The sequence below is a fragment of the Daucus carota genome, chromosome 7, assembly GCF_001625215.2.
Source record: "Daucus carota subsp. sativus chromosome 7, DH1 v3.0, whole genome shotgun sequence".
Taxonomy (NCBI): domain Eukaryota; kingdom Viridiplantae; phylum Streptophyta; class Magnoliopsida; order Apiales; family Apiaceae; genus Daucus; species Daucus carota.
In genome coordinates this window covers 33,966,279-33,989,458 of record NC_030387.2, presented here as the reverse complement: position 1 = coordinate 33,989,458, position 23,180 = coordinate 33,966,279, and the positions used below count along the sequence as shown (strand labels likewise).

Below are 23,180 nucleotides of genomic sequence, written 5' to 3'. Positions count from 1 at the left end.
CCTTTAAGCCGTGCGAAGCACGGGCGGGTATATAGTTCGTAATTTATTATTTATAATTTAAAATTTAACATCATTTTATTAGTATTTTAGTATTAACGGATTGAATTTTAATTAAATTATATTATTCAACTGACTATATTTTCACCCGATTACTTGAAAATGGACAAACCGTAATACACACACACACACACAGGATTTTAGTACATTTAATACGAATTTAGTAACATAGATTTAAAAATAAAAAAATCAGAAAATTCAAATCTTTTCCGAACATCGAAGATTTAGTAAATCAATCAAATTTCAACATAATTTTGTAATTTTGGTTTTTTGACAACAATAACTTTTAAGATTAGAGTTAGAAAGAGTTATATAATAGTTCGTGTTTATATTGAGATTAAACACGTTAAAGTTAAAAAGAGTTATATGAAGGTTTTTGTTAAAAGAAGATATTCAAAATTGTATATTTATAATTTTATTTATAGCATCATTATAATTTTTTTAATGAAATATTATATGATAATGGATTGTTATGAGTGTTTTTAGGATTTGAAACTGTTTAACAATATAATACTAATAGACTCCACATTTGTAGACTTGTAGTGCCAAAAGGAGAGTACCAAACCAAAAAAATATAACTAAAACCTTGGACTACAAATTATACTCATGTTGGCTTATTATAGTATAGTATAGATGATATACCAACATATACATATATGAATATTATAGACTGCTAATAGAAATTCAACAAATTACTAAGCAAATAAGTTACTTATTGAATAAGGACGCATCTCAAATTCTCAACTGCTTGCTGTGGAAATAGAACTCCAACAAATCAATAATTAGCCATTGTCTAGTGTCAATATCTGAGTAGTCTCAAACCCTGCAATACAGACACCACACACAATCAAATAGGATATCTAGCTATGTGTTGTATTAGCACCTTTTGTGAATCAAGTAATTTCATGACTATGGCAGTAACTTTCAAATAAAAGACAGATTAATTAATTCAAAGTCACTTTTAAATAACAAACAATTTGATTCAAAAGAATAATGCAAGCAACTGAAGATCCTTGTAATTGGAGCTGAATAAATAAACACTTTGTAATTTATAAAGAAGATATAAAATTGCAGATCAAGATAACTACAACCTCTTTATGCAAAATCTGGTCAGTCATATGACCAAGCCAGTTGCAATGACTTACTGCTGGTTACACGCCCCTCTGGTTACATAATTGAACCATTCAAAATATAAACCAAGAATATTTATCATGTTAGTATCCAATAGAATGTTCAGAACTATCCAAATTGCCTCTTTGACGAAACTCCTCATATAAACTATTTGTATATGTAAACAACACGCATGACCAAATTTGAAAACACTATCCAAATTTGAAATTGAAGGAGGAAGTAGTGGCTGAAATCATGACTCCCGTTACCTATGGTAAGAGTACCGTAAAAAAAAGTCATGACAAAAAGCAATGAATTCGGAAAGAGACAAATACCTTGTGTCTGTGATGGGAGCTTGAATGCATCACTCTGACTAATGGATTTGGACCATGTTTCATGTCTAATGCCAGAATCTAAGATTTCAGTCAAATATAAATAACATCATAGTGAGGAAAGATCCGTCAGAATGTTGTGTATGTGGTGCATTTCGGTGTCCAAACTCCAAATACACCACTTTGTTCAAAGAGAACGTGACAACTGATAGAATACAGGCTTCACAGAGAAGATATTTTAACCTGGCTTATCCTGCTAGCGAAAAGAGTGTTAATGCTATAGTTTCAGTTTCTAGTGTATTATTAGTTCTAGTTAGCTAGCTGGACAGTCAATTTGAAACACTACATGGTCTCACTCAAAGATAAATAAATTATGAGTGAGAAATTCACATGCTAAGAAGCATCAGGAGGCCAGAATCCCCTACAAAAGCTTACAAATGGCTACATGATTGATGCAAACATATTTATCTAAATACGAAAATGTGAAAAGATTATATCACTTAAAAAAGTACACTTCAATTTTTTTATGTTGTACATTCGGTCAAAGGTGTAGTACACCACAAATGGATGGAAGATTCACAATACCATAAGGCTGAATAAATATCCTGTTCTAAGTTCTGTTATATCCGTCAAGTCCTAACCGTCCAATCTCAAACAAAAATTCAACTCTTAAATTAAAAAGTATAGATTAACAGAGTATGGTCGGTACCTGGCGTCTGCACATGACTTTGCTCGTTACAGAGCACGTAGGTGGAAAAATAGTTGGATTCCTGAAACATGTGTTGTCATGCTTTTAAGACACATAATGAGCCAGTGTTGTTCTGCCTACACCTCCATAATATACATGAAATGTGTTTTCATTAAGTAAAAGTGTCAATACATCAACTAATAATTCTTATTTAGATGGAACATACCAATCTGTCCACTGGGAGACTGAATGATATTAGGATCATTGTTTTCACCCGAATGAGAAGTCGGAGACATCCAAACATCTTGTATGCATTCATCCAAACACTATCAAATCAACCAATTGACACATGAGAGTATTTGAGAAAATATCAATATATATTACAAATTACATTAAATAAGTCACTCGGCGTATTTCAGAAATAATACATAGAACTCTGAACCAATCCTATAAAATCAAATTAAATCACGAAGAAAATAAATACCATGAACCTTATTTCCGATACAAATATTGGAAAAAAACATATCTAAGCACTATCGATGTTAAATTTCATATGCACAAATTGACAACCATTGAAACTTCTGATTTCTTATTGGACCGTACCAAAGAAGGAGAAACAGATCTAAAGAAACGTGTTTATGATCTGCTGGACAAAATTAAACACAAATAAAATCACCGTTAAGACAATGATACAAATAAATGACTCACTCAGTGTGAAAGAAAAAAAAACGTACAATACAAACCTATGTTTTCCATTAATTGCAAAGAAAAAATATATGTTTTACTGACAATGATTGTTTTAAAATTCAAAAAGAGGGAGGAAGGGTATTGCAATAGATTTTAGAATCACATAGCAGAAATCATGGCTATAACGAAGGAGAACTGGTATGATTATTGATTGATATGGTTATAACACTTACTTCCAGGGTTAAATGGCGTTTTGGTCACTCAACTGATCGGAAATTTGCAATTGGGTCATCCAACTCAAAAAGCTGTCAGTCACATCACTATAGTCTTAAAAATTTTCATTCAGGTCACTGGCCGTTACACTCCGTTAAAAATTTGACGGAAAGCTGACTAAGCGTCGTGACTTGGCTCAAATAAATCCAACCTGGCATGTACAGTTAGCTGAAGTGGCATTTTGGTCACTCAACTGACTACAAACTTGCAATCAGGTCATCGAACTCAAAAAAATTTCATTTAGGTCACTTATCATAATATCCGTTAAAAATTGAAAAAAGAAAGAATTAAAAGCTATCATGCAACACCTTTTTTTCACTCTTGAAAATTTCGAAACTTATTAACAAATGAAACAAATACACACACATAAAAGCTATAGCTTCACCCACAAAAACTTAATCTTTGTTTATCTCTTATCGTTGTATATATCTTGAGGCCATTTTGAAAAAACTCATTAAATTTATGATGGACTTTTTCACAATGACCAAAAATGACAATAGATTTATAAGTATGAAATTTTTCCAAAATGGCCTTAATATATAAAACGATAAGTGATAAACAAAGATTAAGTTTTTGTGGGTGAAACTATTGATTTTTTTTTGTGTGTCTGTTTCATTTGTTAATAAGTTTTGAAATTTTTAAGAGAGAAAAAAAAGAGTTGCATGATAGCTTTTAATTCTTTCTTTTTTCAATTTTTAACGGATATTATGATAAGTGACCTAAATGAAAGTTTTTTCAGTTTGATGACCCGATTGTAAGTTTGTAGTCAGTTGAGTGATCAAAATGCTACTTTAGGTGACTGTACATGCCACACTGGATTTATTTAAGCCAAGTCACGACGCTTAGTCAGCTTTCCGTCAAATTTTTAACGGAGTGTAACGGTCAGTGACCTAAATGAAAATTTTTAAGAGTATAATGATGTGACTGACAGTTTTTTGAGTTGGATGACCCAATTGCAAGTTTCCGGTCAGTTGAGTGACCAAAATGCCATTTAACCCCTTACTTCCATGGTTTGAAGAAGGCGAGACAGGACAAAGAGCAGATCTTTCCCTACCTGATTGTTAACTACATGTGAATATTATGGAAGACATGAACACAAAGAAACATTGACAAAGTTGTTTAAGCATACCAGATGCATCCATGGAATTTGCTTATCCTCGGACGAAAAGAGATGATGGCTTCAGTTCGAATTGGGTTGGACTTTACAGGTTGCATCACGACTTTACCACGGGTTTGTCTCACGACTTTACAGGTGTTGGACTATGCTATACACAAATACCACAAAGCTATATATAAACTGGTGTACCTCCGGGACTACAGGTTTGCGCTTTCCGAATTGGGTTCTGGTTCTTTTTGCAAAGTATGCTTCCGTTGCCATCGCTGGACTCGTTAGCAGCACAACATCTCCTCTGCCCTGCAAGCACGCAAAATGGTGAGGATTCAAACTATAATTCAAATTGATCACGGATCAAAGATTCTCACTTTCTCGTAGAGAGGATGGTGACAGCGGAGAAAGAGGAGGCCACTTCAAACCTGCGACAATTGGCAAAGATTAGAAAGGGGATGATTCAAAACATGATTTTCATTAGCAGCGGTTAGTACAAACCTAACGGATCCATCACAAAATGATGCTTCACCGATATCACCTTGTCCACAGTAATAGCAATAGTGGGAGGCCATTAACTTCCAAATTTGAAATTTGAAGATAACCAAATCGCACGCCTTATTTCGTGGAATAGATTGTGAACTGATTGTGTAAAACTTTCCCAGGCTGTTCGACCACGTACGCTTGCGTGATTTTGTGCGAACAATTAGACCAGACACATACTTGGGATCTTGTTATTTTACCTCTTGGTAAAACAGCAGTAGGTTGTCGATGGATCTACAAAATTAAAACAAAATCTGATGGTTCTATTGAAAGATATAAAGCTCGTCTAGTTGCTAGAGGCTTTACTCAAGAGTATGGCATTGATTACGAGGAAACTTTCGCACCAGTTGCTCGTCTCACATCTGTTCGAAGTCTACTAGTTGTTGGAGCATTAAAACACTAGGATATGTGTAAAATGGATGTCAAGAATGCCTTTCTCAATGGAGACCTTCACGAAGAAGTTTATCTCAAACCTCCTACAGGTTTCTCGCACTCTCCAAATCAAGTATTCAAGCTTAACAAGGCTCTTTATGGTCTTAAACAATCACCTCGAGCTTGGTTTGAAAAATTCAGCAATTGAGGTTTTCTTCAAGCCTATATGACCATGCCCTTTTTATACGACGGTCTGAACGAGAAAGTGTCTTACTTCTTGTATATGTCGATGACATGATCATTACTGGAGATGACACAAAAGGCATTTCTAAACTTAAACTGTTTCTCAGCCAACAATTTGAAATGAAGGATCTTGTTTCATTGAGCTACATCTTGGGTCTTGAGGTTTCTTCAGTCCCTACTGGCTACACTCTTCCACAAGTAAAGTATGCATATGACCTCTTATTAAAATCTGGAATCAGTGACACCAAGATTGCCTCTACTCCTTTGGAATACGAGGTTAAACTTAATGCAGGAGATGGTGAATTACTTTCCAATGCTACATTGTATCGCCAGTTGGTTGGGAGTTTAATTTATCTCACTGTAACTCGCTCTGATATTGCTCATGTCGTGCACATTGTAAGTCAGTTCATGGCAGCACCTCAAACTCCCCACTTCTCAGCTGTTCTCACATACTTCGTTATATCAAAGGTAGTATATTTCAGGGATTACATTATTCATTTGACTCTTCTCTTGAGTTACATGCCTACTCAGATGTTGGTTGGGGTGGTGATCTTACTACAAGATGCTCTACTACGGGATTTTGTTTCTTTCTTGGAAATTCTCTTATCTCCTGGCGTAGTAAGAAACAATCTCTTTCTTCTCGATCAAGCGCTGAGTTAGAATATCGGGCTCTTGCCGACACCACAAAAGAACTAATTTGGCTACGATGGTTACTTGAAGATATGAGTGTCACCCATTCTCTAACCTCTTCTATTTACTGTGACAGTAAAAGTGCTATAGACATTGCTACACAATGATGTTTTTCACGAGCGCACTAAACATATAGAAATTGATTGTCACTTCACACGTCAACAAGTTGCAAAAGGCATAGTTCGTCTATATGGTGTCCCTAGTGCTGATAATTCTGCAGATTTATTCGCAAAAAGTCATCCTCCTGGAAGTTTTCGTAATTTTGTTTCCAAACTCAAGCTGATTTTACAACCATCTTCATTTTGAGGTAGGGTGAGCAAAAAAACGAATAAATCCGAAACTGAAACCGTTAAAAACCGCTAAAAACCGAACCGAGACCGAAACCGAAAATTTAAACGCCGAATCCGAAACCGATTCTTCGGTTGCGGTTATAGTTAGGAACCGATCCGGAAAAACTGAACCGATCCGATTTTTATAATAAATATTATATATATATATAGGCTCATGATCCAATGGAAACCACTCTTAAAATAAAAACTAGAAACCAGTTTCCCTGCCACTATTTATAACTACGGGTATCACTAAATTATACCGCACTAATCACTGTTTTTATACAGTATGTAAACAGCAATTTTTATTATCAAAATTGAGAAAATCTACTTATCTAAACTATTGATAATCGATTATAGATGATCAGTTTCATCCGTAGAGAGGTTCTTGGTGGTAGGAAGCCGCAAGAGAAGTTGTATGATGATGGTAAGTAGTCGCTAGTTTTGTAAATTATGATGGAAAGTGTATGTGACTATTGGTGATGATAGACATTGGTGGCAAGTCATAGAAACGTCTGGTAATGGTGGTAAGAGTTCTATTATTACGGTTTGGGTGAAGATGATGGTCATATACGTTGCATATATGTGTATATATATGTATTTATATTCGCGAGATATACTATATATAAATTAGTGATATGTTATGTACAAATTAGTGATTTCTGTAGTTAAAAATAGTGATAAAAAACTATCCAGAAACTGGTTATTAGTTTTTAGGCTAATTTGGTTTCTATTGGAGTAGGACTATATATATATATATATATATATATATATATATATATGTATATATATATATATATATATAGTATATTATTGTAATAAGAACTTATACGTTATATGTATATTAATTATTCTAATTAGACTTTCTTTAACTGAATAACTTACATGAGCTAATTCTTAAATAGTTAGAAAATAAGTATGAAAAGTACTTATGATGATTGTTGTTTCTCTACCTTCAAAGCTGTTAGTTTAAGATTCTGAGCTAAATGTCTGAAGATGACCTTGTCAATGTAAAACAATATAAATCATAATCAGGGATGTTTAATCCCACATCCATGTAAACTGCTACTCTTTGTTTTTTTCCTCTTTACACACTTTATTTGTCCAGAAACATATTTGCAATTACAGTCTACAAAGACCACAAATATTGTCTTCCACATTAGTACCAGAATTTTGCAAAAGAGCAAAAAATTAGGCAAGTACTTCGATGAAAAATGGTCACTACATGCATAATTATTCTCTTTTTTTCATGCGGTTTTTTAACCGAAACCGAACCGATAGAAACCGAATCCGAGATTTTGAAACCAAAACCGACGACAGGGTTGCGGTTGAGGTTTTCGATTTTTAAAACCGAGGACATGCGGTTCCGATTACGGTTTTATCCAAAAATTGCACCGAAACTGCATCCGCTCTCCCCTAATTGGGGGGGGGGGGTTTAAAATATGTCCACATCTCTGCTATGTTCACATCTATGCTAGACACTAACAGCTATAGTTGGACTATTGTGGCAATATAGTTGGGAGCTTAGCAGATCATCTGTAATAGTAAATAGCACACGCTTTGTTTATGTAACTTAGACTTTCTTTGTATTACCTACTCTATAAAGCTGGCTCTTGAGCATGTAAAGGTCACACAACAGAAATACAAGAGTTCTACCTTCTTAGATTCTCTTACATAAGAAAATATCGTAAGAAACAAATTAATTCTCATCAGTAGCTTTTAGTACCACCTCTTCCCTGACTTCACGTCTCAGCCGTAAACCAAAAAGGCGTATTGCCAATTACAATGACCCCATTAAAACTTTTGATGAGATTTTTGCCTACTTTGAATTGGTTTAATACTTGTATATATTATGACATAAATTTTTAGTGTTGTAATTTATTTAAAACTTGTATTTATAAGAGATAAATTTTTAGTCTTATAATTGTTTAACACTTGTATCTATTAAGAGATACTCCCTCCGTCGCAGGCATTTGTATACAAATGGTCGGGACACGAAAACTAAGAAATTGCGTAATAAATGAGTAAAGTTAGATGAAAAGTGGGTATAGTGGTGAGACCCATTTATATTTTAACTTCGGGGATAGCTTAATTAAACAAAAATTTTTAAAAAATATCATCAATAAGTAAATCTAGTCTATTTTAATATGTAAATTTCTATTTTCTAAAAAAATAAATAAATATTTTCTATCCGCATCCGAATCCGACAATTCCGGATACGGATACGAATATAGGCATATTCGTATCCGATAATATCCGAGTCCGAAATTAAATATATGTGATATTAAATATTATATATATTATTATTATTATTCAATAACTATATAATGTGTACGTATTTATATATGTATACATAAATTAATATATTTATATAAATTTTGTATAATTTTAAAATATTATAGACATATATCATAATTTTATTTGAGTTTAATATTTTAAAGATAACAAATTTATATTGAAAGATGAATAAGAATTAATTTTTGAATTAATATTGAAAAATTAATTTTTGAATTAATATGAACAAGTTTGTCAGAGAAACAAAGCTGATTTGGCTGCATATCCTGGGTTGCTTCAGCCTTTACCAATCCCAAATGAAGTTTGGACATATATTTCTATGGATTTCATCACAGGATTGCCTAAATCCCAATATAAATCTGTCATATTTGTAGTAGTTGACAGGTTGAGCAAATATGCCCATTTCATGTCACTGGCTCATCCTTACACTGCAGTGGGAGTGGCTCAAGTCTATTTAGACAATGTTTTTAAACTCCATGGGTGGCCTAGGTCTATAGTAAGTGACAGAGACAGTGTTTTCCTCAGCACTTTTTGGCAAACCTTGTTCTCCATTCATGGCACTGAATTTCTACTCTCATCTGCTTATCACCCTGCTATTGATGGTCAAACAGAGGTGGTAAACAGGTGCCTTGAAAATTACTTAAGGTGTATGTGCGGCACAAATGAGAAGGATTGGAGCTCTTGGCTTCCACTATCTGAATGGTGGTACAATACTCACTTCCACAATTCTATTAAGATGACACCTTATGAGGTGGTGTATGGCCAACCCCCTCCATTACATTTGCCTTATCTACCTGGAGAAGTTTTAAATGATGACGTTGATAGAAGTTTGCAAAGGAGGGAACAGATTTTGATTGATCTTAAGGGTCATTTAAATAAGGCTCAGCAAAGGATGAAGAGTCAAGCTGATAAGAAGAGATCAGACAGGAATTTTTCAGTAAATGATTGGGTCTGGTTGAAACTTCAACCTTATAGGCAACATACTGTGCAATCTAGAGCTAATCATAAGCTCTCTGCAAAATTTTATGGTCCATTCCAGATCATTGCTAAGATTGGGAAGGTGGATTACAAATTGAAATTTCCTCCATCTGTTGGTATACATGATGTTTTTCATGTGTCTCAACTCAAAGCTTTTCATGGTGACCTTCCTGTCACTGTTACCTTGCCTACATTTAAAGAATCAGCAACAAAACTTCGAGTGCCTCAAGCTATTTTGGAGAGGAGAGTTCAGAAGGTTCATAATGCTGCTGAGGTCCAGTTTTTGGTGCAATGGGAGGGTTTGCCAGTCACTGAAGCTACTTGGGAAGTGGCTACTGCTTTTGTTCAGCAATTCCAAGAATTTCCTTATTACTAATGACTTGAGGACAAGTCTTCAAGAAGCAGGGAGATATGTTACAGCAAGGCTGTTGTAACAGGGTTATATTAGTAAAAACAGGCCAATTAATTCTGTTAGAGTTTGTTATGCACTTGCTCAAATGTATAAAACTGAGATCATGCTGCACAAGTTGGTTATGAATGAAAATGTTGAAAACAGTCTCTCTTCTCTCATATCTTTCTCTCTAAATTCTCTCCCTAATCTTCTCTGTTAAGTCTTCTTCTTTGTGGAATTAGTTAGTTAGTTCCAGAGAGCTTGATCATAGTTGATAATAGTGATAATAGCTTTATCATTGGTATCGGAACATTCGATCCGGCCAAATTTACAAGTTTCGCATTCAGTTCACTTGTACGCTGGCTAGAACACGGAAGGCATCATCAATGGGAGATCATGTTAAGACGATGGAGAAGAAACTGGAGGCATATAATCAGAAGCACGAATTGCAGAATAAGCGTGTGGAAGATACTCTAGGTCGATTGATGCACTCTCTAGAAGAGTTGCGAACGCAAATGCAAGGAGCGAGTACATCGCATCCACATACAGGAGATCAGGTTTTTGATCCAAACTCTAATCGATCCTTTAAGTTTACTCCTAAGCTTGATTTTCCAAAATTTGATGGAAATAATCCTTGAATGTGGATTAGAAAATGCAGTCGATACTTTGAGTTGTTGATAAGTGGTATTTATACACACTTATAGGCCTTCATTTCCACTTAAATTGGTTGGTTGTACTTAAGTGTTTAGTGTCTTTTGATGTGTTTTTATTGTTTTTCTGTGTAGGTCACGAGTTGAGGTGATGAATTGATTTTCTATCATTTTAGGTTGTTTTTGGTGCATTATTTGCAAGAATGGAGAATTGTGGATTCATCACGACTTGGGATTTTGTGGGTACATCTTCTACAAACCCTCACGAGAACACACTCGTCCACTAGAGCTATTTAGGGGTTTAAAGGGCTTGTTGCATGTGCTAAATGCAACCGTGATCACCTACGGAAGTGGTACTAGAGCGAGGAAGGGCATGCACGCGAGAACGAGCTAAAAACGAAGAAACAGGGCTGCCAGGGCAGACAGTAGCGCGCCCGCGCTAACTTCTAGCGCGCCCGCGCTAGCTACTGTTGCCACTAGCGCGCCTGCGCTAGTTTAGCGCGGTGGCGCCCAGCAGAAGTGCCCCGGGCCGATTTTTGAAGCTTTCTGATGGATTTTCGCAGCGGTCGAGGCCCGGTTGACTTGGTCAATGTATTTTAATTTCTCGTGTGTAAAACCATAGCCGGATAGAAGTAGTTTTAGTAGAGAACAATATCATAGTTTAATTTTTATCGAAGCACATTATCAGTTGTATTGGATCGTTCTTTGCGAGGAAGTGACAGTTTCGAGCGAGATCGTGAACATCAAATCTGTAACGTGTGATCTTTATTATTATTAATTCAAGCATTTTTATTCCATTCAATTCTTGTCTTTTCTTTATAATGTTTTCACTAGAACTCGTGATGTCGATTAGTTCGATTATGAACTAACCGCCTTCATGGGATTCTAATGGAGTTATCAATGTAATCTAGTAACGAATATTAATTACTTGATTTTGTGACGTACGTTGATTTCTTTGCATGAGCCGTGCTTATTCTTCTTAGAAGCGTAGCTAACTTCTAAGTCGTTTGTTAATTCTTTCTGAAGCGAGAGTGGATGATTGAATTTAGAACTATTGTAATAACCCGGATTTTAAAAATATTTTTATTAATATTATAAATGATTTTCTTAAAAAGAAGGGAATAAGATTTAATATTTTATTCCAGTTTAATGAGTTTTCAAGGTTTTATATTTAAACCCCGGGTTATTGTGTTATTGATAAATAATTGTATTTTTAAAACTGATTTTTCATATATTGTTTCGAAAATTCTAGATGATTATTATGTGCATATATGTGTGATGTGAGTAAGTGGTATTGGTGGATTTGTTGGTTAATTAATTATGGTTAATTATGAGTATTATATGATTAAAATATGAATTTTTGTGAATTTCATATTATCTGGTTTATTGCGTTAACTGCTCATATGTGTTCGTATTTGAGAGATTTCAATTTCTATATGTTCAGGGGAAAATATAGTTTATTTGGATATTTTCATATCGATTTATGGAATGTTAGATGATTTTATAATCGATTTACGGATTTAATTGCGTATATTTATATTTATTTATTAATTATTTGACTTCCGTAAAACCGTCCACTCGTAACGGGGTAGCAAATTTTCTTCCCGGAAGTTTCAACAAAACTCACCTTTAGCCTAATTTGAATATTCCGGACACTTTTCGTGTTTTGACTTTTTCGATCCGGACTCCGGAGTACGGTTTTCCCCGTAGTCGGTCCGGCGGAGTTTTTCGGGTATTTTAATTGTTGATAATTATCTGGTTGTCTCGATAAACGTGAAACTAGATATTTTGATTCATCCTTATCTTGTAATAATTGCAGTGGGACCCGCATACTAATGACTGATTAAAAAGCCCCGTTTTGATGATTATCTTGAAAACCAGTACCGATTGGACCCCGCTTTATTAATATAAAGCTATTAAATACGTATTTTCATGTCATAAACGATCCAAAGGGGTACCAATTATTTGTAAATATAAATAGACCTTTCTAGAGCTTATTTTCACCCGTAAAATCATTTCACCAGTTTCTTCTCACGAATACCGAGAGAAACCGAGCTGCGTTCTTCGTGTTCTTCGTAATCAAACGAAGATTTGAAGGTGTTATTGGAGTCAGAATCAAGCGTGCAAATAGTCAGATCGAAGATATCGAAGAGTAGAACCCAAATCAATCATCAAAAACAACATGAGATTCACAGGTAGGGAGTAATTGAAGTTTTAAAATTCGAATTATTATGATTTTAAATAGTGAATTCTTGCAAACGTGATTGTTTGATTGTTTGGATGATTCCATGTTGTAGAACGTGTTTTTCTCGTCGTTTTGGTATATTATATGTTGAATTTCGAGTTCGGAAACATCTAGAAAAGTGGGTTTGATTATTTGGTTGTGTTCTTGGTGTTCTTGAGTTTTTCGCCGGAAAATATTGATTTTTGGCCGGAGATTGCGTTCTGATGGTTCTGGGCAGAAACTAAGGGTCTAGGCGTGTACATAGTGTCCTGGTAGATCATTTTGTGGGTTCAAAACGAGTGGAGGAGGCCTGGAAACGCCGCCGGAATCTGAGAAACTAACGATGCCGGCGGTCGTTCTTCAAGACTTTCCGGCCACCTCGTTGGTCCTTTCTTGAAACTAAAAGCCTGGTTGAACTCCTAGTGTCGTATAGCACCAATCTGGAGGTTCTGGTGAGTCATGGACGCCGGGAAACGATCTGCCGGCGAGTTGGTGGGTGGCCGACGGCTAATTGCCGTTTGGTCACCAGAATTGTGAAGGTGATGAAGTGGAGACACCCAGGTTTCAAAAGTTACATATCACCCCCTGTAACTTCCTAAAGTTACAGTTTAAACCCTGGTTGAAAACTTTCAAAAGTTTACAAAATAAACCTTTTCATTTTAAAAATGTTTTTAATTTTCAAAAATAGTTTTAATTATTTCTTTATTCAAAAATAAATCTAAATTAGTTTGTTAATTAATTTTAATTAGTAATTAATTATTTTAATTAGTCAATTAATTTAAAAATTAATTGATTAATTATTTTAATTAATTATTAATTGATTTTAATTGATTAATTAATTGGATTTAATTAATCCTTTTTGATTTAAAAATTCCGAAAAATAGTTTCGAGTTTTGAAATATTTTTCTAAATAATTTTCAAGGCTCGATAATTGTTTATGAATGATTTCAAGTCCAATTTTGAGTATTTGGGACTTGATTATTTATTCGAAAAGTGATTCTTTTATCGATTTTAATTCCGAAAAATGTTTAAAAATTCCAGAAAATTCCCGAAAAATCATTTTTAACCCAAGACTTGATTTAATATCAATTGGGATGGGAAACCTTATGTGTTGTGTGTTGTCTGCTATTGGTTGGATGTGTTATGTGCCGATAGGAGAGTGAGAAAACTGTTTTGAGCATAACTTTTGATCCGTAAGTCGGAATCAAGTGAAACGAAAGAGAGACAGAAGATTATAACGTCTATTTTAATATGATGTGACTATATGGATGAGTCTATAAGGTGAATAATTGTTGATAAGTATGCATAATGTGATAATATGTGATCTAAGTGCTATCAGGTGATGATTATGTGAAGTACGTGTTAGTTTTGATATTGTGAAGTGATAAATGATTCGTATGATTGATATTGGATAAGAATATATGGATTATAGCTATTGGATTTTGTTGGTTGATTAATGATTGGGATAAGATAATAGGTGGATAGTCTTATACATAGACGAGACGATGTCGGATTTTCGATAAGGATTTATATGATAATTGATTGGTGATAGGTTATGTGGAATATGATTGACTATATGTTAGAGTTAAAGCATGCTTATGTGTTACGTGGTATCTGATAAGTTTAAAGGGATATATAAGTGGGTATTGATATACGTGAGATGTATATGCGATCGATTGTTTAGTGATTATAGTGTTATCTTATTCTCGTAAAGGATTTGGACGAGACGTGTATGCCCGAAGACGTTCAGAAAGTCACGTGGTGTTACAAAGCGGATAAGGGATGAATCGAGTAAGCGAAGCGAAGATATACGGTAGATAGAGTATAGCCAGAGATGGTCTAGAGACTATGAGATGCATAGATTGTGAAAGTGGAAAGATGAGATTGAGATGTGAGACTGGAGTCAGATTTAAGGCAAGTATCCTAAACCCTTCTCTCGGATATATTGCAAATATTCTGATCCATTCCTTTGGTATCTGTTGCAAGAATTCGTACCTTTCCTTTCTATATTTAAAAGTGCATATGTTCGGATCTATTCTTTCTATTCTTCAAGTTTCTAAAGAATTTCCGTTTTATTAATTAATTCGAAGTTCAGATTGTCATTGAAGCATGTGTTGCTCAGTGATAGTTAGAGCTTTGAATGAATTGGGATCTTCTTGATTATTCAACCCACCATTATCAGGCTAGTTAACTTAGCCGATGATGGAGGATACTGAATAGTTAAGAACTTCTTGAATTTTGATTTATAAAAAGATGATTCTTAAAAGTTGATTTGGAATTATTCAGTTGTTGATAATATTTATGATGATGTTCTGTTGATTTACATTGGTTTCTTGAATTGAATTAGAGAATTGGATTATTGTTTTTATATAAACCTGTGGACCAGATTCGTGGTCATGTTAGGCCAATGAGTGCCTTGGATCCAGTGATAGAGCATGGCGGGGCCTGCTCGGGGTTAGTGCGGAACTGATCAGCTGCCTAACCTTGGTTTTAATTAAAATGTGATAGTCCAATTCAATAATTCTTTGGAAAGATTGAATTTCTCAGTTTAAATGCTGCAAGGTATTGTAAATCATTCTATACAATACTATGAACTCATGAACTCAGGTTGAATCCTCTTATATCTTGAACTCGTGAACTTCTGTTACATCATTTCAGAACTATCATTGTTTATTATTACTTGCTGAGCATTGTTGCTCACCCTTGCTATTCCTTTCTAACCATTTCAGAAAGGCTTAAAGATGAGATGATTGGTTGAGATTGTGAGTAAGGCTAATGCTAGGCGAGGAGACAGAGTTGAGGATCCAGTGGTCGAGGAGTGTTCAGGAAAGTTGATGAGGTTGGTGCAAGCTGGAATAGTTGACAGTGAGTCTTCTTATCGAAGATGATCTGATTTGGTAAGAGATGTTGTGTAATAATAGTGGTAGATTCTAATTTCAATACTGTAACCTGGATGCGATCCTGTTGCTTTTAGGGGGTTTAAATGTTCTCTTTCGAATCATTTATTAAAGTTTAAATGTTCTCTTGAAATTCTCCTATTATGGCTTTCAAGATTGAAATTCAGGTTTTGAAATCATTCGATTTATGTTCTCATTCAAATCTTTTATTAAATGTTTTCAGGTTTTAAATTCTTTGATTTCATTATTAAAAAAAAAAAAGATACATGTTTTCAAAAGTGTTTAAAAATGGGTTTTATGTGGTGACGTCAGAATCCAGGCCCCCGGATTCTCGGACTGTCACAGTTGGTATCAGAGCAACAGGTTATAAGTATTTGAAATTAGAATATAGATCATAGTTATAGGTTTTCTAGAGAAGAATGTGGTGTAACCTCACATAGAGGTATGGTCGGATTATTTAGGAATAGTCTAGAGATGTGAGTGAAGCATGGAGTTTAGTTAGATGATCAAGTTAAGTGTGGATATCTAAAGAGATTAGGATTCTTAAGTTTAGACATATGATTTCTAGTATGTTGATTAATTGAGATGGTGAATTGTGGGAAAGGTCAGTATTAGACCTATATAGAAGAGTTTGATAGTGAATGATTGAGTTGAGAATGGTGAAAATGCAGAGTTCAGAGTATTCTGACTATACTGCATATTTGAAACCGGATTATCATATTGATTTGAGGATGATATAAATGCATGGTTCATAGTATGTTGACCATGTCAGATATTTGGAAGATGTATATTGTTTTGAGTGAAGATATGAAGAGTAAGTGTAGAGTATGAGTTGTATTGGATTAGAAGGAGAGATTGGTAGATAGAGGTTGATAGGTGAGAAGTGAATGATAGAGAGTACGTGGAATTGAGTCCAGTCATTAGAGATGATGTCTACGAGTAAGTTAGAACGTTAGTCCTCGACGACAACGCTTCGAGCTAATCGGGATTTCAAATGGCATCAAGGTGGGCCCATAACCCACAGGTTGATGATCCAGACAATCGAAGATACGTTACGTGTTTGTGCTATGGATTTCAAGGCAACTGGGATAAAGTAGAAGAATGTAAACTACATGGACCAGAGTTATTACGGACGATAACGTCTACGATGACATCTTACGAGGATAATACGAGTCAAATAGATTGATCATCAAGAACGTTGAAAAGAAGACATATATCGTAAAATGATTTATTGAAGTAGAGTCGGAATCTGAGAAGACCTTGGCAATACCTCTCTTCAACTAAAGATTCTTTTGATTGTTTTCTCATCAATGAGATATTATCATGATATTCCTTGATATTATTTGATATTCTTTGATATCCCTTGATATTCTTCCATATTCTTTGATATCCCTTAATATTCGTTGATATGCTTTGACACTCTCTGATATTCCTTGATATGTTTTTTTTTCGATATTTCTTAATAGATTCCTCGATAATCCTTAACATTCCTTGATGCTCCTTGAGATTTCTTGGATTCTTTCCATCTGATTGGGATGAACAACCCTATGTATAGGGGACACAAGGTATACCTGTCTGTGTGATAGGAGTTGGATGGGACGCCATCACTTGTGTGTGTTGTGATTACAAGAAGGTTAACAACCTTTAGTAGTGTCTACTGTGGACACGCAACATTAAGTTCATTTGATCGTATTGATCTCCCAGTCACTCTTGTAGTCCAATGTTACCTATTTTGAAAACATCTTGTTCTATTCGAAAATTCCCAAAGATTGATTCTTGGGAAATGAATGTTGCAATCACGAAAGTTTGATTTTCCTTTTCCATTAAAGTTAAAGGTATGCCAAGATCAATCAAAGGTGGATGACGATATGATATTACGAAGTGTGTACGTTTTAGTTTCTTCGGAGGATTCCGAGGACGGAATCCTTATAAGGGGGGTAGAATGTAATATCCCATATTATTAAATTCAGATTTGATTACTATAAATCTATTTGTCTAAATATTATTGTTGGCTTTAGTTGAAAAGTGAATTGATTATGTGAATAGTTTTATATGATTATACTTGTTCTGTGGATTAATATGGATTATACTGATTATGCGTCCTCCTTCTTTCTCTGATTCCGAGGACGGAATCCCTATAAGGAGGGTAGATTGTAATAACCCGGATTTTAAAAATATTTTTATTAATATTATAAATGATTTTCTTAAAAAGAAGGGAATAAGATTTAATATTTTATTCCAGTTTAATGAGTTTTCAAGGTTTTATATTTAAACCCCGGGTTATTGTGTTATTGATAAATAATTGTATTTTTAAAACTGATTTTTCATATATTGTTTCGAAAATTCTAGATGATTATTATGTGCATATATGTGTGATGTGAGTAAGTGGTATTGGTGGATTTGTTGGTTAATTAATTATGGTTAATTATGAGTATTATATGATTAAAATATGAATTTTTGTGAATTTCATATTATCTGGTTTATTGCGTTAACTGCTCATATGTGTTCGTATTTGAGAGATTTCAATTTCTATATGTTCAGGGGAAAATATAGTTTATTTGGATATTTTCATATCGATTTATGGAATGTTAGATGATTTTATAATCGATTTACGGATTTAATTGCGTATATTTATATTTATTTATTAATTATTTGACTTCCGTAAAACCGTCCACTCGTAACGGGGTAGCAAATTTTCTTCCCGGAAGTTTCAACAAAACTCACCTTTAGCCTAATTTGAATATTCCGGACACTTTTCGTGTTTTGACTTTTTCGATCCGGACTCCGGAGTACGGTTTTCCCCGTAGTCGGTCCGGCGGAGTTTTTCGGGTATTTTAATTGTTGATAATTATCTGGTTGTCTCGATAAACGTGAAACTAGATATTTTGATTCATCCTTATCTTGTAATAATTGCAGTGGGACCCGCATACTAATGACTGATTAAAAAGCCCCGTTTTGATGATTATCTTGAAAACCAGTACCGATTGGACCCCGCTTTATTAATATAAAGCTATTAAATACGTATTTTCATGTCATAAACGATCCAAAGGGGTACCAATTATTTGTAAATATAAATAGACCTTTCTAGAGCTTATTTTCACCCGTAAAATCATTTCACCAGTTTCTTCTCACGAATACCGAGAGAAACCGAGCTGCGTTCTTCGTGTTCTTCGTAATCAAACGAAGATTTGAAGGTGTTATTGGAGTCAGAATCAAGCGTGCAAATAGTCAGATCGAAGATATCGAAGAGTAGAACCCAAATCAATCATCAAAAACAACATGAGATTCACAGGTAGGGAGTAATTGAAGTTTTAAAATTCGAATTATTATGATTTTAAATAGTGAATTCTTGCAAACGTGATTGTTTGATTGTTTGGATGATTCCATGTTGTAGAACGTGTTTTTCTCGTCGTTTTGGTATATTATATGTTGAATTTCGAGTTCGGAAACATCTAGAAAAGTGGGTTTGATTATTTGGTTGTGTTCTTGGTGTTCTTGAGTTTTTCGCCGGAAAATATTGATTTTTGGCCGGAGATTGCGTTCTGATGGTTCTGGGCAGAAACTAAGGGTCTAGGCGTGTACATAGTGTCCTGGTAGATCATTTTGTGGGTTCAAAACGAGTGGAGGAGGCCTGGAAACGCCGCCGGAATCTGAGAAACTAACGATGCCGGCGGTCGTTCTTCAAGACTTTCCGGCCACCTCGTTGGTCCTTTCTTGAAACTAAAAGCCTGGTTGAACTCCTAGTGTCGTATAGCACCAATCTGGAGGTTCTGGTGAGTCATGGACGCCGGGAAACGATCTGCCGGCGAGTTGGTGGGTGGCCGACGGCTAATTGCCGTTTGGTCACCAGAATTGTGAAGGTGATGAAGTGGAGACACCCAGGTTTCAAAAGTTACATATCACCCCCTGTAACTTCCTAAAGTTACAGTTTAAACCCTGGTTGAAAACTTTCAAAAGTTTACAAAATAAACCTTTTCATTTTAAAAATGTTTTTAATTTTCAAAAATAGTTTTAATTATTTCTTTATTCAAAAATAAATCTAAATTAGTTTGTTAATTAATTTTAATTAGTAATTAATTATTTTAATTAGTCAATTAATTTAAAAATTAATTGATTAATTATTTTAATTAATTATTAATTGATTTTAATTGATTAATTAATTGGATTTAATTAATCCTTTTTGATTTAAAAATTCCGAAAAATAGTTTCGAGTTTTGAAATATTTTTCTAAATAATTTTCAAGGCTCGATAATTGTTTATGAATGATTTCAAGTCCAATTTTGAGTATTTGGGACTTGATTATTTATTCGAAAAGTGATTCTTTTATCGATTTTAATTCCGAAAAATGTTTAAAAATTCCAGAAAATTCCCGAAAAATCATTTTTAACCCAAGACTTGATTTAATATCAATTGGGATGGGAAACCTTATGTGTTGTGTGTTGTCTGCTATTGGTTGGATGTGTTATGTGCCGATAGGAGAGTGAGAAAACTGTTTTGAGCATAACTTTTGATCCGTAAGTCGGAATCAAGTGAAACGAAAGAGAGACAGAAGATTATAACGTCTATTTTAATATGATGTGACTATATGGATGAGTCTATAAGGTGAATAATTGTTGATAAGTATGCATAATGTGATAATATGTGATCTAAGTGCTATCAGGTGATGATTATGTGAAGTACGTGTTAGTTTTGATATTGTGAAGTGATAAATGATTCGTATGATTGATATTGGATAAGAATATATGGATTATAGCTATTGGATTTTGTTGGTTGATTAATGATTGGGATAAGATAATAGGTGGATAGTCTTATACATAGACGAGACGATGTCGGATTTTCGATAAGGATTTATATGATAATTGATTGGTGATAGGTTATGTGGAATATGATTGACTATATGTTAGAGTTAAAGCATGCTTATGTGTTACGTGGTATCTGATAAGTTTAAAGGGATATATAAGTGGGTATTGATATACGTGAGATGTATATGCGATCGATTGTTTAGTGATTATAGTGTTATCTTATTCTCGTAAAGGATTTGGACGAGACGTGTATGCCCGAAGACGTTCAGAAAGTCACGTGGTGTTACAAAGCGGATAAGGGATGAATCGAGTAAGCGAAGCGAAGATATACGGTAGATAGAGTATAGCCAGAGATGGTCTAGAGACTATGAGATGCATAGATTGTGAAAGTGGAAAGATGAGATTGAGATGTGAGACTGGAGTCAGATTTAAGGCAAGTATCCTAAACCCTTCTCTCGGATATATTGCAAATATTCTGATCCATTCCTTTGGTATCTGTTGCAAGAATTCGTACCTTTCCTTTCTATATTTAAAAGTGCATATGTTCGGATCTATTCTTTCTATTCTTCAAGTTTCTAAAGAATTTCCGTTTTATTAATTAATTCGAAGTTCAGATTGTCATTGAAGCATGTGTTGCTCAGTGATAGTTAGAGCTTTGAATGAATTGGGATCTTCTTGATTATTCAACCCACCATTATCAGGCTAGTTAACTTAGCCGATGATGGAGGATACTGAATAGTTAAGAACTTCTTGAATTTTGATTTATAAAAAGATGATTCTTAAAAGTTGATTTGGAATTATTCAGTTGTTGATAATATTTATGATGATGTTCTGTTGATTTACATTGGTTTCTTGAATTGAATTAGAGAATTGGATTATTGTTTTTATATAAACCTGTGGACCAGATTCGTGGTCATGTTAGGCCAATGAGTGCCTTGGATCCAGTGATAGAGCATGGCGGGGCCTGCTCGGGGTTAGTGCGGAACTGATCAGCTGCCTAACCTTGGTTTTAATTAAAATGTGATAGTCCAATTCAATAATTCTTTGGAAAGATTGAATTTCTCAGTTTAAATGCTGCAAGGTATTGTAAATCATTCTATACAATACTATGAACTCATGAACTCAGGTTGAATCCTCTTATATCTTGAACTCGTGAACTTCTGTTACATCATTTCAGAACTATCATTGTTTATTATTACTTGCTGAGCATTGTTGCTCACCCTTGCTATTCCTTTCTAACCATTTCAGAAAGGCTTAAAGATGAGATGATTGGTTGAGATTGTGAGTAAGGCTAATGCTAGGCGAGGAGACAGAGTTGAGGATCCAGTGGTCGAGGAGTGTTCAGGAAAGTTGATGAGGTTGGTGCAAGCTGGAATAGTTGACAGTGAGTCTTCTTATCGAAGATGATCTGATTTGGTAAGAGATGTTGTGTAATAATAGTGGTAGATTCTAATTTCAATACTGTAACCTGGATGCGATCCTGTTGCTTTTAGGGGGTTTAAATGTTCTCTTTCGAATCATTTATTAAAGTTTAAATGTTCTCTTGAAATTCTCCTATTATGGCTTTCAAGATTGAAATTCAGGTTTTGAAATCATTCGATTTATGTTCTCATTCAAATCTTTTATTAAATGTTTTCAGGTTTTAAATTCTTTGATTTCATTATTAAAAAAAAAAAAGATACATGTTTTCAAAAGTGTTTAAAAATGGGTTTTATGTGGTGACGTCAGAATCCAGGCCCCCGGATTCTCGGACTGTCACAACTATGCCATGTAAACATAGGATTATGTGAATGAAACATAATTTGTGGTAGACTTGAACTATTTTTATCACCCTGTGTAATCACGATAGACGACTTGTTATTAAACCTCTCTGCTTACACTACCGCTATAGAGATATAGGGTCTGAGCTTTGTTGGTGTCCATGAGATTTCTATCTTAATTGTGGATTTTGATTGGTATGATATGTGTGCAACGAGAGTTGGCATGTATTACTTTCGTGTTGTCTGATTAGGATCAACAGTCGCATGTTAATCAGTAATTTCAATTCTAGATGAATTCGATAATGAAATTAGAATCCCATGTGTTTTCATATTCTGAATTTGATTAGTAAAGTTAGTTATTAGTATAAAAGAACCCATCCTTGTTAATTGTCTTGGCAGTGAAAATTGATCATACATTGTTGCATAGGTGCGTATTCTTAATTCACCAGTCTCTGTGGGAACGAACAATTATATTACTTATGATCACGTGCGCTTGCGTGTAGATTTTTGCGAACAAGTTTTTGGCGCCGCTGCCGGGGACTCGGTGTTAATTAATTAGTTTATGTACTTGTCATCAGTGTGCATTAAAATTCACTGACTAGGATTATATTCTCTTCTCACTTTTCTTCTTTCGCTTATTTCAGGTACTTGGATCGCGTTTATGCTAACACATTCTAAAGCTCATAAGGAAGCAATGGATTCATCTTCTTCTTCTGATTCTGGAACAAGAGATTATGCGAGGACAGCAGTTGGT

The 23,180-nt window shown here is 34.4% G+C and overlaps 2 long non-coding RNA genes across 2 annotated transcripts; both read left to right on the top strand.

Moving 5' to 3' along the window:
- The first annotated feature begins 13,693 nt into the window (after positions 1–13,693).
- LOC135147692 (uncharacterized) lies at positions 13,694–15,997 on the top strand. The gene is made up of 2 exons (XR_010285431.1): positions 13,694–14,881; positions 15,697–15,997. It is a non-coding gene; the product is annotated as an uncharacterized LOC135147692 (long non-coding RNA).
- A 3,914-nt stretch (positions 15,998–19,911) lies between these two features.
- LOC135147708 (uncharacterized) lies at positions 19,912–22,215 on the top strand. Its single transcript, XR_010285488.1, has 2 exons — positions 19,912–21,099; positions 21,915–22,215. It is a non-coding gene; the product is annotated as an uncharacterized LOC135147708 (long non-coding RNA).
- The last annotated feature ends 965 nt before the right edge of the window (positions 22,216–23,180 follow it).